The following is a 19,609-nucleotide window of genomic DNA, read 5'->3' as shown; positions in this document are numbered from 1 at the left end:
AGGTAAATCCCTCATCTGAAGATCTTAACTTAATCACATCTGCTGATGCTTTTACCATGTTAGATAATATAGTCGCAAGTGCCACAGAGGGATGAGGATATGGTTATGTTTGTCAGGGGTGTTAGTATTCAGCTCCCCACACTTAGCTTAATTAGAGACTAAAGAACTAATTTCCAAAAGTAAACTGGAAAATGTGTCAAGCCAGAGTTTCAAAGAGGGATGTCTAGAATGCCTAAACTGAAAAATTAAACAGTTTTGCTATTAGGATTGCTGAGTAGCTCTATTAGATCCAACCATGCTGTAGGAAACAATTACAAACTCAGTGAAAAAAATACCAAAAAATAATACAAAATAGTAACTTGGAGGCATAGGAGAATAAAGAAAAATGGGATTTGAAACTTGGAACAAGGGGCAGGGTGGAATGCCCGTTTTTGCATCTTTTAGTCTGAGGACAGAACAAATATATCTCTGCACAGAGTGTCTAATGCCCTTATTAAAAATCTGCAGTGTTTCTGGCCAAAAGATTTAGAGGTCAGAGTCCATGGAACCACACCCCCCAGAAAGCAAGGGGTTGGCACTGGAGAGGAGGTGTGTGTGTGAGAGTGTGTGCGTGTGTGAGAGAGAGTGTGTGTGTGTGTGTGAGAGAGAGAGTGTGTGTGTGTGTGTGTGTGTGTGAGAGAGAGAGAGAGAGAGAGAGAGACAGAGACTGTGTGTGTGTGTGTGTGTGTGTGTGTGTGTGTGTACTGATTTCTCTCTGTAAACTTTGTTCAGGTCTGTGGTTGGCTCCTGACCTGCACAACATAACACAAAGAACTGAAACTGGAGTCGTTGCCAACTCAGGAGTTCAGACAATGAAGTCTGAAACCAAGAAAATGATGTACCTCATTTAAAAGAAAATACATAAAATATCAATATCATCTCTTCAGGAGACTAAAACAGAATCTAGTCTCCACACATAACATTCACAATATCCTGGGTAAACACCAAATTACACAACACAATGGGAAAATGTGGCTCAATTTTTAAGAGAAAGGCCTATCAACCAAGATCAATCTTAAGATGATTTGTTGTCGGAATTATTAGGCAAGAATATTAAAGGAGCTGTTTTATGTGCACATAAAATACTACCTGAAGTACATAAAAATACTCCCACAATGAATATAAAGACTTGTAATCTCAACAAAGAACTGAAACTATAAAAAAGAACCCAGTGGACTATGCTGATGGACAGTGTCTGTAATGGGGTATGTTATGGGGACTTAATAATAGGGGGAATCTAGTTAACACAATGTTGCTTATGTGATTGCATATTAAGGATACCAAAACAAACAAATAAATAAAAATAATAACAAGAACCCAGTGGAAATTCTAGAACAGAAATTATACAGAGTTACAATCCACCTCTCCGTTATGAGTTACATAGTAAAATTAATATTTTATAACAGCAACAAAAGAAGGAAGGTTCCCCCCATCACCTCCTACCCTTTTCTCCTAATTCCTGTCATGGAGTAAGCATTGAGGAGAGTCTGAGGGTGCGAGGAGAAAAATCTAAGTAAGGAGTGACTGAGTCACTTTCCTTCCATAAAGGAGTTTAAAGTCTTAGAATTTTGTGAACCCAAATAGACTCACCTAAGAGGAACGTAACAAAAAAAATCTCTGTTATAAATGGTTTATATATTCTTACTAGACTGAGAATACTGGAAAATAATCCTTTTTATGACAATATAGAAATTCTTTGATGGCCATAATTATTGGCTACATCACCTCCCATTTAAGGACAGATCATTTCAATAGGTTTATGCATTGCACTTAGAGCAACTCTCCTAGTGATAAGAATCTCTAGTCTTCAAACCACTCTTCATTCTTAATCCTAAACTCTTGCAGCTCTCTCAAAACCTATTTCCCTTTAAGCCCAATCTTCTAACCTCCTTTCCATTAAGAAATCATTTAGTTTGTAGGAAAATTATAAGGCTATAAAGTAGTAAGTGGCTGGCAGAGGAAATATGGGGTCTAGGGGGGCAGATGCAGAAGATGAGTAAATGCCACAGGCATCTTAAAGGAAAGGAAAAGAGTTTCCCGCGGTATTCTCACTAGATGAAAATTCTTTCTTAAATTATCACCGACTTCCTGGGACCACCCTAGCAAACCATATGGAATGTGTTAAAATACTGTCTGAACATTGCATTTTATAAATCCTGAAAACTACATTGTGTTAAAGGATGAGAAAAAAAACACACAGTGATGCTGAGATGTACATTGCATTGTTGTCCTCCACCATTTTCTATTCTGTTACAAGATCTCTTCATGACTTTTCATTTTCATTGTGCATGGCACTTTAATTTTATGTGATATCAGGCATCTTTCCTTAATGCTCTGATCTCAATGAACACTGTTTTTGTTTCTTTGTTTTCAACTGAATTTCAATATATACCGCGTGACTGTTTTTCCTTCCTTTGTTCACAAATATTAACAGCCCTTCAGGACCTAGAAAGAAGAGCAGACAAAACACATACCGATGTTGCAGTGAAAACGATGTTATTATACTTGTAAAGATGACATTCATTAATAACAGGAGCCCCGTCTGGTTCTGTCCACATTCTCCCTCAGCTGATACTTGCAGAAGCCCACAACACAACGGATCTTCATATGGCTTCTTAGATTTTTTCCCCGCAGTTCTCACACCAAAGAATAACTGTGCCTCGAGGCTAAAGGAATAATGACAGTTCTGTCTTACTGTTCTTTAAGAAGTGCACTCTTGTTTCTGCTGTGTACATTCACTGCCTTCCTGGTTCCCTCCCGGAGTTTCCTACTGGGTAAAGTGTTTGCTGCACTTTGTATGTATTGAAGTCGCAGGCTGAAAATACCTTTGGCATTCTGTTTATCTTGTCAGAACAGGGGGTAAACACCCAGTCTTTTGACAGCTTTCTGATGAAACGCATTAAGTCTGTGCTGCTTTTCAAATTAAAGCCTGCGGAGGTGAAAGGCCTGTGGCACGTGGTTTTACTGAGGGTCTCCAAGACCACCTCACAGTGAGAGAGTCACCAGAAGGAGTTCTGGGACTCAGCGTATAGCTGTTCACCTGGCGAAGATTCATCGTGGTGGCAGAGTTGGGACATACGGGGGAAGAAGACCGAGGGAGACTCTGGAAGAATCCATGGGCAGGTTTCCCTTCACTCTCTTCCACCTGAGGGGTCACCGAGAGCACGCTCGTCAACCAGAAGCAAAAGTGGGCAACGTGTGCGCGATGTTTCTGCCCAGGGAAGCCCATTAGAGACAGGATCTGCGGTTCCTACTGGGGGCTAGCCACGGAGGTGCCCTCTTCCAATCCTACACCAAAATCCCAGACTCCCAGAAGGAAAGCAGGAGTTAAGGGCAAAATCATACAATTTGCACAAACAGTTTGGACACACTGAGCCACCCCTATCAGTTACGGGAAAGGTGTGCACCCCCCTGAAAACCAAGGTCTCAGATGCCAGCCACGGTCCAGTCTTACAAGTAGACCATTTTTCAGAGAGCAGTACCTGGCATGCACTTTTATCTCTTTTCTGCCCAGGGGCCAACCAGAATAGCCTTGTAATAGGAAATTCTTGAAAACCAGCAAGGTCCTAAAAGTAAACACTCCTCATACTGCAGGTTGCTGACCTCAGCAAAGATTTTCTGACAACAATTTATTTTCTGGCTACAAATATAGATTTTTCGATATGATTCTTTCAATATGATTTCCTTTATGAAGGGAATATTAACTGAAAAGCCATGATTCAATTGATCTTACATTCATTCCTCTGTCAATGCACTCATTAACCAGCTGGTCAAGGTATTCAATTCACAGGATGTTAGAATTAATCTGACTAAAAATATATTTCCTCTTTGAACTTACTGAGAACTAAAAGCCTAATATGACATTTGGCTATGGTAACTCTGGGCATGCTCAGAGGTTCGTTGAATAGCTGAGCTGAGGCTATTGCATGCTCCTTGGGGCCATTCTCTGCATTTAATAAGGAGGACTTGGGCATACCTGGTAGTTTAGCTCAATTATTTTGTATACTCACTTTTTCTTAAACATTAAGAACTCCGCTGCATATCTTTAAGTACAACTACCTTTTTTCATTCTTTTAACGGATAAAGGCTTGTTCATCACTATGTACATACTTCATATGTCGATAACATTTCTCTGGACTCATTCTGCTATAGGGTAGAAGAAAAATTACCCTTTTGGGAAAAACTATACCTACACTTATGTCAGTAGGATGTATTTTGTCTGCCCCTATATAACACTTCTTGATTTGTTCAGGTATATTCTGTATGGCCAAGTAAGTTCAGTTGGATAATCAAAACTGTCCCATTGCTCTTTGTGGGGCTGGCGCAGAGACTTTGCATAGGGAGATATTTAGGAGCACGGATTCTGATGCCAGGGATAATGGCATTTGAGTGCTTTCTTTGCCACTTACCATGACCTTGCACCTCTCCTCAAACCCCAAATGTGTTAAACGGGGGAATCAGTGCTCCTCCTTCTGAGCTTTAAAAGGATTACATAAGTACATATAACAATAAACGAAGATATTTTAATGAGGAGGAAGAGGAGACCATGACTATGGACAAATCAGAGTTGACTTTAAATGCAAACAATGAATTGTACAGCTGGTATTAAACACAAACTTAAAAAGAATATAGTCCACACCTTCAGCCTAGCAAACTTGATTGTCTCTCTACAAAATGTGCTTCTTAGTCAAAGTAAATTTTTCTTGGTATCATTACAATTACATGAGGAACATTATCTTTACTAGGCTCCCTCCATCATGAATTTCCTCCCCCACTCCCCATTGCAGTCATTGTCCATCAGTGCAGTAAAGATGTTGTAGAATCACTACTTGTCATCTCTGTGTTGTACAGCCTGACCTGTGTCCTCTCCCACATTATACGTGCTAATTGTAATGCCCCCTTTCTTTTTCCCTCCCTTATCCCTCCCTTCCCACCCATCCGCCAAAGTCTCTTTCCCTTTGGTAACTGTTAGTCCATTCTTGGGTTCTGTGATTCTGCTGCTGTTTTGTTCCGTCCGTTTTTCTTTGTTCTTATACTCTACAGATGAATGAAATCTTTTGATACTTGTCTTTCTCCACCTGGCTTATTCCACTGAACATAATACCCTCCAGCTCCATCCATGTTGTTGCAAATGGTACGATTTGTTTTCTTGTTATGGCTGAATAATATTCCATTGTGTATACGTACCACATCTTCTTTATCCATTCATCTACTGACGGGCACTTAGGTTGCTTCCATTTCTTGGCTATTGTGAATAGTGCTGCGATAAACTTAGGGGTGCATCTGTCTTTTTCAAACCGGGCTGCTGCATTCTTAGGGTAAATTAATAGGAGTGCAAATGCTGGGTCAAATGGTCTTCCTATTTTGAGCTTTTTGAGGAACCTCCATACTGCTTTCCACAATGGTTGAACTAGTTTACATTCCCACCAGCAGTGTAGGAGGGTTCCCCGTTCTCCACAACCTCGCCAACATTTGTTGTTGTCTTTTGGATGGTGGTGATCCTTATTGGTCTGAGATGATATCTCATTTTGGTTTTAATTTGCATTTCTCTGATGACTAGCTATGTGGAGCATCTTTTCATGTGCCTGTTGGCCATCTGAATTTCTTCATTGGAGAACTATCTGTTCAGCTCCTCTGCCCATTTTTTAATTGGATTATTCACTTTTTGTTTGTTGAGCTGCATGAGCTCTTTATATATTTTTGATGTCAACCCTTTCTCGGATCTGTCATTTAGGAATATATTCTCCCATAGTTAAGATGCTTTTTTGTTCTATTGGTGGTGTTCTTTGTTGTACAGAAGTTTTACAGTTTCTGTCGCAGTTTACAGATATAATAACAGTTGTTAATTTTTGCTTTTGTTTCCCTTGCCTGGGGAGATATGCTCATGAAGAAGTCCCTCATGTTTATGTCTAGTAAACTTCTGCCTGTTCTTTTCTAAATGTTTTATGGGTTCATGACTTACATTCAGGTCTTTGATCCATTTCGAATTTACTTTTGTGTATGGGGTTAGACAATGATTCAGTTTCATTCTCTTACAAGCAGCTATTCAGTTTTGCCAACACCAGCTTTTAAAGAGGCCTTCATTTTCCCATTGTATGTCCATGGCTCCTTCATCATATATTAATTGACCATATATGTCTGGGTTAATATCTGGACTTTTTATTCTGTTGCACTGGTTCGTGGTTCTGTTCTTCTGCCAGTACAAAACTGACTTGATTACCGTTGCTTTGTAGTAGAGATTAAAGTTGGGAAGCAAGATACCCTTGCTTCATTCTTCTTTCTCAGGCCTACTTTGGTTTGGCTATTCAGGGTCTTTTGTGGTTCCATATGAATTTTAAAACTATTTGTTCCAGTTGGTTGAAGAATGCTGCTGGTATTTTGATAGGGATTGCACTGAACCTATAGATTGTTTTAGGCAGGATGGCCATTTTGACAATATTAATTCTTCCTACCCACAAGTATGAGATGTTTCCATTTGTGAGTGTCCTCTTTCATTTCTCTTAAGAGTGTCTTGTAGTTTTCATGGTATAGGTCTTTCATTTCTTTGGTTAGGTTTACTCCTAGGTATTTTATTTTTTTGGTACAATTGTGAATGGAATTGTTTTCCTGATTTCTCTTTCTGCTAGTTCATTATTAGTGTATAGTAAAGCCTCAGATTTCTGCGTATTAATTTTGTATCCTACAACTTTGCTGAATATATAGAACTCATATATTAGTTCTAATAGTTTTGGAATGGAGACTTTAGGATTTATTATGTACAATATCATTTCATCTGCAAATAGGGACAGTTTGACTTCCTATTTACCAATCTGGATACCTTGTATGTATTTGTTTTGTCTGATTGCAGTGGCTAGGACCACCAGTATTGTGCTGAAGAGCAGTGGGGAGAGGGGGCATTCCTTTTTTGTTCCTGATCTTAGAGGAAAAGCGTTTGGCTTCTCACTGTTAAGTGTGATGTTGACTGTGGGTTTATCATATATGGCTTTTATTCTGTTGACGTACTTGCCCTCTATGCCCATTTTGTTGAGGGTTTTTATCATGAATGGATGTTGAATTTTGTCGAATGCTTTTTTGGCTTCTATGGAATGATCATGTAGTTTTTGTCCTTCTCTTTGCTGATGTGGTGGATGATGTTAACGGATTTCGAATGTGGTACCATCCTTGCATCCCTGAGATGAATCCCACTTGCTCATGGTGTATGATCCTCTTGATGTATTTTTGAATTTGGTTTGCTAATATTTTGTTGAGTAGTTTTGCATCTATGTTCATCAGGCATGTTGGTCAGTAATTTTCTTTTTTGGTCGGGTGTTTGCCTGGTTTTGGTATTAGGGTGATGCTAGCTTTATAGAATGAGTTTTGAAGATTTCCGTCCTCTCCTATTTTTGAAAAACTTTTAGGAGAATGGGTATTATGTCCCCGGGTAGTTTTTTGATTACTGTTTCAATTTCACTGCTGTTAATTTGTCTGTTTAGATTTCTGTTTCTTCTTTGATCAGTCTTGGAAAGTTTAATTTTTCTAGGAAGTTGTCCATTTCTTCTAGGTTTTCCAGCTTGTTAGTATATAGATTTTTAAAGTATTCCTAATAAATATTTGTATTTCTGTGGGGTCCATCATGATTTTTCCTTTCTCATGTCTGATTCTGTTGATGTGTGTAGATTCTCTTTTACTCTTAGGAAGTCTAGTTAGGGGCTTATCTATTTTGGTTATTTTCTGAAAAAACCAGCTCTTGGTTTCATTGATTTTTTCTATTATGTAATTCTTCTTTATTTTATTTATTTCTTCTCTGATTTAAATTATGTCCCTCCTTCTGCTGACTTTAGGCCTCATTTGTTCTTCTTTTTCCATTTTCAGTAATTGTGACTTTAAACTATTCATTTGAGATTTTTATTCCTTCTTTAAATAGGCCTGGCTTGCTATATACTTTCCTTTATGAACTGCCTTTGCTGAATCCCACAGAAGTTGGGGCTTTGTGCTGTTGTTGTCAATTGTCTCCATATGCTTGATCTCTTAATCTGGTCATTGATCAAATACCTTAACAGTACTGAAAAACCAGAGGGGAGCTGTTGCAGCAAGCTGTATTCAGAATAAGGTTCTCACCATGGAAATGATCATGAAATCTGGGCAGTGATGCTGAAATCCCTTCCACGTGACCATGAACAGCTCCATCCCCAGGGTCCTGTGCTGAAGGGTGCTGTGCCTCTCCTCCCTGCCACCCTTTTCCATTTCTTCTCTCCCTGCCATACTGGCCTTCTGTGCTTCACCCCATCTCGTGTCTTTCTGCCCACGTCCTTGCAGCTGCTCCCAAGTCACGGTCCCAAGAGTGGGCCCTAAAGCCCAACACTGCCACAGCACCCACCCAGATTTCAGGGAAGCTCGGAAAAGCTGCTCTCTGCTTCCTCAGCCGGACTGGTATGTCTGTCTTTCTCTCTTCCAGGGAACGAGCAACACCCCAGGAATGGCAAGGCACACGGGGCCTCAGCAGCACATGTGTGCTCCCCATGGTTCTCACTCATGGGGTACCGCAACGTTCCTAGAGTATTAGCAGTCTTTTCATAAAGAACCTGGCAGTCTTAAGAGTCTAATGATATATCAGAATACTGAAAAGATAATGCTGACAACTAAGAATATTGTATCTAGAAAAAAATTCCTTAGAAAGAGACTTTAATATATTCCCACATAAACAAAAGTTGAGAAAATTACTCTAGAAATGATCCACAAGGTGATGACAGGAGTCCTTCAAATTGTAGTGAAAAGAGAATAAATATCGAGAAAAAACATTTGAAAAATATATTTCCAAGGTAAAGTAAATATGTAACAAACATAAGAAACTGCACTACTGTAATATATGTGTAAACCATTTACTCTAGTAAATAATTTTAAAAAGAAGCATAAATTACAAACTGATATTGCTAATCCCTACATAAAAATAATGTCTTCCATAATATAGAAGTCAGAGATGTGAGGAAGACTTTCTATGTCATTTGAAATTAAGTTGGTATCAGTTGAAATTGAGTATTATAACTTTCATATATTTCCTTTAATTGTATTGGTAAACACAGGGAAATATTTAAAGTATATAATAAAAAATGAGAAGGGAGTCAATATTGACCAATAGAAAAAAATCAGTGAAACACAGGAGAATAGAGAAAGGAAGAGAAAGACTAAGAAAGCTCCAAGACAGAAATGAAGAAAAAAGCAACACAAATTATTATATATCTGTTAATTAAATATGTATCTGGAGTACATGACCTAATTGAAAGACCCACTAAGATGTTTAAATATTTCAACTATCTGCTCTCTAAAAGAGAATTTCTTTAACCTAAAGAAAAACCTGGGCTAAACTTAAAAGAAGAAGAGATCCCACCCAGATTTCATGCAAATAGGAACCCATGAGAGTAGTGCTAGCCATATCTATATCAGACAAAATAGATTGTACACCAAAACCTGTCATAAGGAACAAATGGTTAAAATAATACATTACAAATTTATCATTAACGTGTATAATGAATATTTATACTACATAAAAGTAAATTGATTATATACATAAAAATTGTATTCAAGAAGTCTGAATTTTTTTTCAATTGCAGATAATTTATGACTGGTGCCATACTGTAATAGTAAATGTTTTCTATTATTACTTGATAAATTTCAAAGAGAAATGCCAATATAAGGACAAATAGATATCTTAATTCTCATATGCAAATAAGGCTTAAATCATACAGATATCTAAATCATTTTGCCATTTTCCTTTAAATGTTAGATATCTTTTTTCTGTTTCTGAAAGTAAATTGTTGTACACATAGACAACATTACACATATCGTAATAGAGGATAGATAGCAGAGTATGAAGTAACCTAGTGACTTTTAGATGATTAAGTACATTGTAGATAGTAGCATTTAAAGAAATATTCACTCATAGAGTTGTATATTTTAATTGAAAGGAAATTTTAATTTTGCATTTATGTTTTTAATATATTGCTTTTATTAGGACACAAGTATTTATTCAATGGACAGGACCATGAGGTACTCACTGAAAGTGCAAAGAGTATCAAATGTTCAGTTTCAGGCCAGAGTTTTATTCAATCTACATCAACTGGTTTGGGTTTTCCTTGTATCTTTCAATGCAGTGTCTGTCAATTAAGAATTCTTTTGCTTCTTCAGATCAGTAGGCTATAAAATAAAGTATTAACATTAATAAAAATGAAATCATGCTATTTATTTACAAACCTCCCCTCAAATACAGCAAAAAGCTTAACACAGTTTCCTTAGACTTTTACAGGAAACAATAAATTTCTAAAATCTGATTACTATCAATAAAATATAGAAATACAGAAGAAATTTGGTAAAATAAAAACTTAAAACATAATGATCAGAGTACAAATGCATTTTTTCTGTATTTTAGGAAACATTAACACTTCAAAATTCTTTTAAATTGCAGAGAATAATCAATTTAGTTATTAACCAATCAACTGTTGAAGCACAGGGAACTAATACTTAGGCATTAGGAACTTGAGATAGAAACCAGATACTAACCTTATTTGGTAGGAAAATTGAGGAAATTAATCCATAATTTACAAAAATAAAATGAGACTTCTAGTCAATCTATGGGAAAGGAACTGGAGGGAGGCAAAGAATAATCTGTTCACTTTAAGAATAAAGCAAACAGCTTTTAAAGTTAAAAAAAATAAAACAGATAATAACATTCACAAGATTAATACAGCACTTCAGCACTTGAGCAATCTTTTACCATGGTTACATTAGGGCAATTTACTATGTAATTGGCACAATAGTTTTGCATGAGGAAACTGAGATTTAAAAGAAAGGAAACCCTGCCAAGTGTAATTCATTATGTAATTGCCATTATAGTTTTCCATGAGGAAACTGAGACTTGAAAAGTAAAGAAACCCTGCCAAGTGTAACAAAAAGACATGAGATTAATGGGATTGGAATCACAGTTGACTCCCTACAGATTGTATAAATGAGCCACAAACTTTACTCTAGAAATCCATGTGTTCTTTAACAATTATATTTTACTTATTTAGAATATACGAAAGCATAAATTACTTTTCAGTTTATTAAAGACAAAGACAAACCAGATGGAAATTCTAATTACAACAGGAAAAAAAATCAAGACCCTAAACTACAGTAATCAAACAAAATAACACTTTATTTTTAAAGAGTTTGTACTGTTGTAAGTAAAATTAAGAAAGAACATGCAAGAGAATAGTTACATTATCTGACAGACACTACATATAATGACTAAAGAATACATTAGACTGAAAAGGGGATGTGAAAATGAGATCAAAGGGAAAGTGACAGGTAATTGTGTATTATCAAATTGCAAGCTTTACACATAAAGGCAACTAACTATAGCCACTAGATAAGTAAAATATAAAAGTACAACAAATTATGAAGGCACACAATAATATTTAAAATTGCATTAAAAATTTGTTTTCTTTCCTTTTTTGTTTCAAAGTTAGAATACTCATTGCCTTCATTTATAAAACTGACAAACTAGCAATGTAAGTATAGTAAAGACTAAGATGAAAAGATACTGATGCTGAAAATTGGAGGGACACAGTGGCTAGGAATCCAATGTGATAACCTCTCCAGATACACACAAAAAAGCTAAAATGTTTTGAATACAGAATCACCAAGACCCGTTGAAGAAGAGAAGAAGGGGTAGAGCTGTGACAGATCAGATTCGAAGCCTTTCCCCTACCATAGCCCACAAAAGGGATAAAAAAGAATGGAGTGAGGAGCTGATAAGAGCTAAAGATACAGCAAAGTAGGCTCTGCTGATCTGTTCTGAGAAGACCAGACCCCACCACACTGAGCTTTGAAAATTAACAGGGCTGGAGACCAGAGTTGAGACACCCATGGATGCTAAGACTCCTGTCTCCTATCACCGATGAGGCCTGCTGCATTGGTCCCACTGAGACACAACACAGAGGCAGAAGTTTGAAAAATCTACTGGTGGTGAAAAGTGTTCTGGAGGCACAGGAGTACTGATGGTGTAAGCACAGGCTTTTCCAGCCCTAATGCAGCCCAAGTAGGCCAATGCCTGCAGCAGCCAGTTTGGAAACGCTCCCTGCTGGCTCAGCCCATGCATTCTGTGGAAAACATGCTCACCCAACATACTCAGTCCAGCAGTAGTTATATTTTGCAGGAATCCAAGTAAAGGGCAGCCCCACACAAAGTGCACTGCAAAAGAAATGTCAGCTATCTCACAACAGAGGAGCAGTGGAGAATCACCACTGCTGGCAGGCAGAGAAAAGGTGGGCCCTGCCCACAGCCCACCAACAGTAATTGTGGCTCAGCTACAACTGGAAAAGGGGCTCTTGTGTGCAAGGAGTTTGCACTTCTGGGTGCTGCATGACACACATGACATAAAGACAAAATTTTCTATTGGGAAGATATGGAGGCATAGTGGATCTATCTAATACAAAGGAGGAAACACAGACAGCCAAGTAAAATTAAAAGAGTGAGGGATATGTTCCCAACAGAAGAACAGGACCAACAAGTAAAAAATGAAACTGAAATAAGCAATCCTCCTGATAAAGGACCCAGAGCAATAATCAATAAATGTGTTCACTGACTTGAAGGCAACAACTCAGTATCTCAGCAAGAATGTCAACGAGAGAGAAAATATTAAAAGGAGACATAGCAGAATACAATAACCAGAAAAAAGTACAATATAGGGAATTAACAGAAGGCTAGAGGAGGCAGGGGAACATAACAGTCAGCTAGAAGAGAGGGTACTGGAAAGCAACCGAGTTGAGGCACAGAGAGAATAAATAATTCAAAAAGTGTTATCATAGTATCAGAACAGTGCAATATATCCAAATGAAATAATATTCACATAATAGGGATCCCGGAAGAAGACAGAGGCAAAGGGATAGAAGGTTTATTTGCTGAAAAAACTGGCAAATTATTTCCTATTTCCCAACCTGGGGAAGGAAACAGACATTCAGGTACTGGAGCCCAAAGAGACCATAACAAGAAGGACACAAGGAGGTCCACACCAAGACACAAAGGAATTAAAATGGCAAAGATCAAAGACAAAGAGAATCTTCAAACCAGCAAGAGAAGAGCAGACAGTTACCTGCAAGGCAAACAGCAAAGGCCATCAGTTTTTCCAGTGAAACATTACAAAGAACAAATGAGTGGCATGAAATATTCACAGTTCTGAAAGGAAAGATTCTACCACCAAGAACTCTCCACCCAGCAAGGTTACCATTCAGGATCAGAGGAGACACTGCAAGCCTTCCTGATGAACAGAGGTTACAGGAGTTCACCACCCCTAAACCAGCCTCACAATATGTTTCAGGACTTGTTCAGATGGAAATGTTTTTAGGTTTAAATGGTTTTCATTGGTGAAAGCAAACCTACAGTAAAAGTAGTGCAGCAATCACTTATAAAGCAATTATGGTGTTCAGAAGGGAATAGTAGTAAAATCACCCATACACAAAATCAGCCAGGGATACACAAAAGGTGTAGATTATGACATCATACATACAGTGTGGAGGAGGATAGAGAGAAAGTGTCTACACACAGAAACATGCAGAATAAGGAGAAATGAATCCAAGCATAACACTAAAGGCAATCATCAAATTACAAGAACCATGAGACAACTAGCAAAACGGAAAGAACAACATAGTTATTAGTAATTATTTTAAATGTAAATGTAATAAATGCACCAAAAAAAAAGATACAGAGTGGTAGAATGGATAAGAAAGCAAGATCTATATGTTTCATATAAAAGACTCACTTCAATCCCAGAAATACACAGACTAAAGGTGAAGGGATAGAAAAATATATCCCACTCAAGTGGAAGAGAGAAGAAGGCAGGAGTAGCAGTACTTATATCAGGCAAAACAGACTTCGCCACAAAACAGTCACCAGACAAAGTAGGTCATTACATAACAGAGGAAGAGATCAGTGCAAAAGGAGCATATAACAATTATAAATATCTGTGTGCCCAACATAGGAAAATCTAAGTATATAAAGCATATACTTAACGGGACTACAGGGAGAAACTGCGAGCAACACAATGAAGTGGGGAACTTTTAACACCGACTAACACCACTGCATAGAACATCCAGACATAAAGTCAGTAAGGGAACAGTGGCAGTGAAAAACACATCAGACCTGTAGGACTTGACAGTTATATATACATCATTCCACCCAAAAGTACCAGAATGCACATTCTTCTCAAGGGAACAGGGAATCGTTTCCAGAATAGATCACATATAGGGATGAAAAACAAGTCTTAACAAATATATGATTGACATTCTATCGAGCAACATTTCAGACCACAATGCTATGAAACAAAAAGTCCATTACATGAAAAAGAAATGGTGAATAAAACTCAAACAAATGGAGGATAAATAAGATGCATCTGAACATTCAGTGGATCAGTGGGGGGATCAAAGAGGAAAACACAGTACACAAGGAAACCTTTTAAAACAGAAACACAACAGTTCAAAATACTTCAGATGCCAGCAAAAGTTGAAGAGAAAATACAGGGCTGCCTCAAGAAATGAGAAAAATTTCAAACAGGCAATCTCATAGAAGAATAATCAAAGACCAAAGCTGGTATAAAGAGGGACGTAATAAAGACCATAGGAGAAATAGAAAATATACAGAATGAAGCAATAGAAAAATAATCAAAGAGCTGGTTGTCTGCGAAAATAAGAGACTGAGCCTTAGCCAGATTTCTTCAGGAAAAAAAAAGATAGTACATAAATAAACAAAAACAGAAAAAGAAATAGTCACAATGGACACCACAGAAACACAAAGATTAGAGAACTCTATTAAAAATACATGCCAAGAAATTGGAGAATCTAGAAGAAATGGGACAATTCCCAGAATAACACTCCCATCCCATGTGGATGCATGAGGAAACAAAATCTCAATGGACTATTTAGCAGTAATAAAACTGAAGGTAATCAAAAAACACCCAAGAAACAGAGGGACAGGACCAGATGTCTTCACAGCTGAAAGTTACCAAACATTTAAGAGAGAGCTAAGACCATCCCTAAAGAATTGCAAAATGAAGAATAGGAGGGAACACTTCCAAATTCATTTTATGGAGACAGCATCACTCTTTAACACCAAAACCAGAGAAATACACTACAAGAAAGAAATATGTAGACCAATATCACTAATGAATGTAGATGCAAGGTCCTCAACAAAACACTGGCAAAACAGGTTAAAAAGTACAGCAAAAAGATCATCCATCCAACCAAATGGGATTACTTCAGAATTACACGGATGGTACAATATCTGTAAATCAACATCAACGAACACATTAACAAAAAAAGATAAAAACCACACGATTGTCTAAAGCAGATGCCAAAAAGCATTAGACAAAATGCAGCATCCGTTCTTGGACAAAAATTCTCAACAAAATGGGTACAGAGGGTACACACCTCACCATTATGAAGGCCATATAGGACATACCTTTGGTTACTGTCCTATTCAATGGCAATAGTTGGAAGCTTTCCAATATATGGAAAGAGACAAGGATGTCCACTCTCACAAGGTTATCACTATTCTACATAATACTGGAAGTTCCAGTCATGGCAGTCAGACACAGCTATGAGATAAAAACATCCAAGTTGGTGAGGGGGAAATTAAGCTTCAGAAAGTCAGTTGGTGCAGCCAGTATGAAAAGCAGTATGGAGGTTACTCAAAAATCTAAAAAGAATTCCATATGGCCCATTAAATCCACTGCTAGGAATTTATCCAAACAAAAGTATATCCATGATTCAAAAAGACATGTGCACTCCTTTATTTATCACTGCATTACTTAAAGTAGCCATCTATGGAAGGAACCATAGATGAATAGATGAACAAGATGTAGTACATATACATGATGGAATATTATTAAGCAGTAGAGAGAGAGAGAGAGAGAGAGAGAGAGAGAGAGAGAGAGAGAGAGAGAGAAGAGAAATATTGCCTTTTGCAACAAAAGGGTATTATGAGGAGAGAAATAAGCCATGTTGAGAAAGACAAATACGATATGACTTCACTTACTTTGGAATATAAAAACAAACTAAAATAAAATGAAAGCGTTGTGTGGGTGTTTAAGGTGGAGGGTGAGCAGGATAAAAGGGCTTAAAAATCCCAATTGTAATTTAAATTGGTCACAGCAATGGTAGAACAGCAGGGGGAATATAGTCAGTGATTCTGTAATATCTTCCTATGTTGAGAAACCATAACTGCACCTTAGGTGGTGAGGTCTTAATAACATGGGGAACTACTGACCCACTCACTGTGTTGCATATTTGAAAAAAATATGAGACTGTATGTCAACAATTGTTCAATAACAATACACTCTGTGGACTGACACAGAACAGACCAAAGACCAATGAACAGACTAGAGAGCCCAGATACAAATACAAACACATGCATGTATGGTCAATTAATATATGATAAAGTAGCCATGGATCTACAATGGGGAAATGGCCTCTTCACCAACTCGTGTTGACAAAACTGGACAGCTACATGGAAGAGAATGAAACTCGATTATTATCCAACGGAAACTCAAAATGGATCAAACACCTGAAACCATAAAATGCTTAGAAGATAGGCAAAAGTCTCTTGAATATAAACATGAGCAACATTTTCCTGAATGCATCTCTTCAGAAAAGGAAACAAAATAAAAAATGAAGAAATGGGATTACATCATGCTTAAAAGCTCCTGTAGAGCAAAGGACAACACCAGAAGAACAAAATTGCATCTTACAGTATGGGAGAATATATTTGTAAATGACATATCTTATTGGGGTTAACATACAAAATACATAGGAACTCACTAGTCTCAACATCTAAAAAGAAAATAACCCAATTAAAACATCAGCAGATAATATGAACAGGCACTTCTCCATAGAAGAAACTCAGATGGCCAACAGGCACATGGAAAGATGCTCCACATCGCTAATTATCATGAAATGCAAATTAAAACCACAATGAGATATCACCTCACACCAGTTAGGTTGGCCAGCATTGAAAAGACTACGAACAAGTGGTAGTGAGATGCAGAGAAAGGGGAAGCCTCCTACACTGCTGTTAGTGATATAAACTAGTTCAACCACTGTGGAGAGTAGTATGGAGATTCCTCAAAAAACTAAAAGTAGGAATACCATTTGACACATAAATTCCATTTTTGGGAATTTAGCTTCATAATGCAGGATACCAGTTTCAAAAAGGCATGTTCAACCCTACATTTACCACAGCACTATATAAAATAACCAAGAAATGGAAGCAACCTAAGTGTCCATCAGTAGTTAAATGGATAAAGAAGATGTATACACACACACACACACACACACACACACAGTGGAGTATTATTCAGACATAAGAAGAAAACAGATCCTACCATTTGCAATAACTTGCATAGAACTAGAGGTATTATGCTTAGTGAAAAAATTCAGGTGGACAAAGAAAAGTACCAATAATTTCACTCATCTGTGGAGCATAAGAACAAACCAAAACCTGCAGGAACAGAAGAGCAGCATGCTCACAGAACCTCAGAATGGTCTATCAGTTACCCAAGGGAATGGGACTGGAAGGGTGCTTGGGAAGGGAGGGAGTACAGGAAATAGGGGGCATTACAATCAGCACACATAACACAAGGGGGGCACAGAGAAGGCAGCATAGCACAGAGAAGACAAGTGGAGATTCTATTAGCATCTTATTACAATGATGGACATTGGCTGTGATGGGCTATGTGGTGGGGACTTGACAACAGGGCGATCTAGTAACCACACTCATGCTCATGTGATTGTGTATTAATGATACCAAAATAAAAAAAAAATACAAAGTAAATGTAATCTATGGCTGACTTTTTAATATAGCTAAAACAAAACTGTAAAATAACTGATTATAGTTCTGAAATCAGTTCAGAAATTGGTAACTCAACAATCACAACCACTGACTTTAATACCCTATGGACCTGTATATATATAAATATATAAGTATGTGTGTGTGTATATATATGACATATTATATATAGAACACATGGAAAACATGTATTTATGATACATAGGAGGACATATGCAAGATATAAAAGAAATAGAACACCCAGACAAAAAAATCAGTAAATAAATAAAACACTTGAGCAGCTCTAAAATTAACAAGATCATAAAGAACATTCCACCACCAACAGTAGAAAACACATTCTTGTCAAGCACACAAGGAACATTTCACAGGATAGACTGTATCAGACTTGTTAGTCAGCAAGTACTAAAGTATTGAAATCATACAAAGTGTATGATTTTTCTGATTCATTTTCTCCAATTTCAATGGTGTTAAAATGGAAAAAGGGAAATAAGGGAAATTCACAAATGTATGGAAATTAAACAACACAATTCAAAGCAACTGTGTTAAAGAAAAAGTTACAAGGGAAACTCAAAAATACTTGAATGTGAATGAAAATGAAGATACAACATACCAAAATTTAAGGAATGCAGCTAACATGCTATTTACAGGAAAGTTGATAGTTGTGAATATAGTTTAAAAAAGTAAGATCTAAAAACAGAAACCCAACCCTGCTTCTGAAGACACACTGAATAGATCAATATGAACCTAAACCAAGTGATGAGTGTAATATTTAGCATGGAATTCAAGGCAAAGAGAAATGAGAAAAACAAATGCGAAAACGTCAACTGACCAAAATTTGGTTCTTTGAAAAGATTAAGAAAATCAACAAACCTTCAGCAAAAGTGACCAAGAATATAAGTGAAGCTTTCTAAGTGTCACCCTGAAAAGCATGTCTACACATACATAAAATGCAAACAAGTACAGCTTATTACACATAAACACATCAGGCCACAACTGTCAGACCTTACTATCAGGCAATGTCTACCCAGGACATTGAATAACAGGCTCTATGAATCACAAACTACTAATCTTTATCTTCATTCCAAATACCTCTTGTTATGTGTGAAGTTCCTTTCCTCTATTGCACAGATAGATCTTCCTTGTTTCTTTGGGTAATTTATTCTCAAAAGATTCTATGTAAATCTAAGATGCAAAGAAACTCAGTTAAAATGTAGCTTTAGATGATTAGATTGACAATTCACTTTGATTTAATAAAAGTTCATAAATTACCCACTTTCAAATCAGAAAGCATATTAAAAAGTCTTTGAATCAAACATTGATCAACCGCCTCGCCATTTCTTTCTTTCTCAATCAACAGAAGAGTCCCATGTATAGTCTTGCTATGAATGTTCTGATCACAAAGTATGTGTGATTTAAATAATTCAAGCCCCATGTCCTGATAACAAAAGAAACTGTCTATATAAGAGGTAATTTATAACTGTGAATTTCAGATTGTGTTTAGCTATCGGTTGTGCTTTTAAGTAAATTCATAATTCCCAGTCAAAACAACATACAATTTGATATTAAACTCATCTGTCCAAAATTGGCTAAATTGTTCTTGGTTTCTGGATTGTCTAAAATAAATCTAAACAATATCTCAGAGTTAAGTAAAGTTCACTGAATGAATATATAGTTCCAAAAAATAAAGTAGTATTTAGAATATCTTTAAGGCTTTTAAACC

The sequence above is a fragment of the Manis pentadactyla genome, chromosome Y (genome assembly GCF_030020395.1).
Source record: "Manis pentadactyla isolate mManPen7 chromosome Y, mManPen7.hap1, whole genome shotgun sequence".
Taxonomy (NCBI): Eukaryota; Metazoa; Chordata; class Mammalia; order Pholidota; family Manidae; genus Manis; species Manis pentadactyla.
Note: the sequence above shows the minus strand (reverse complement) of the source record.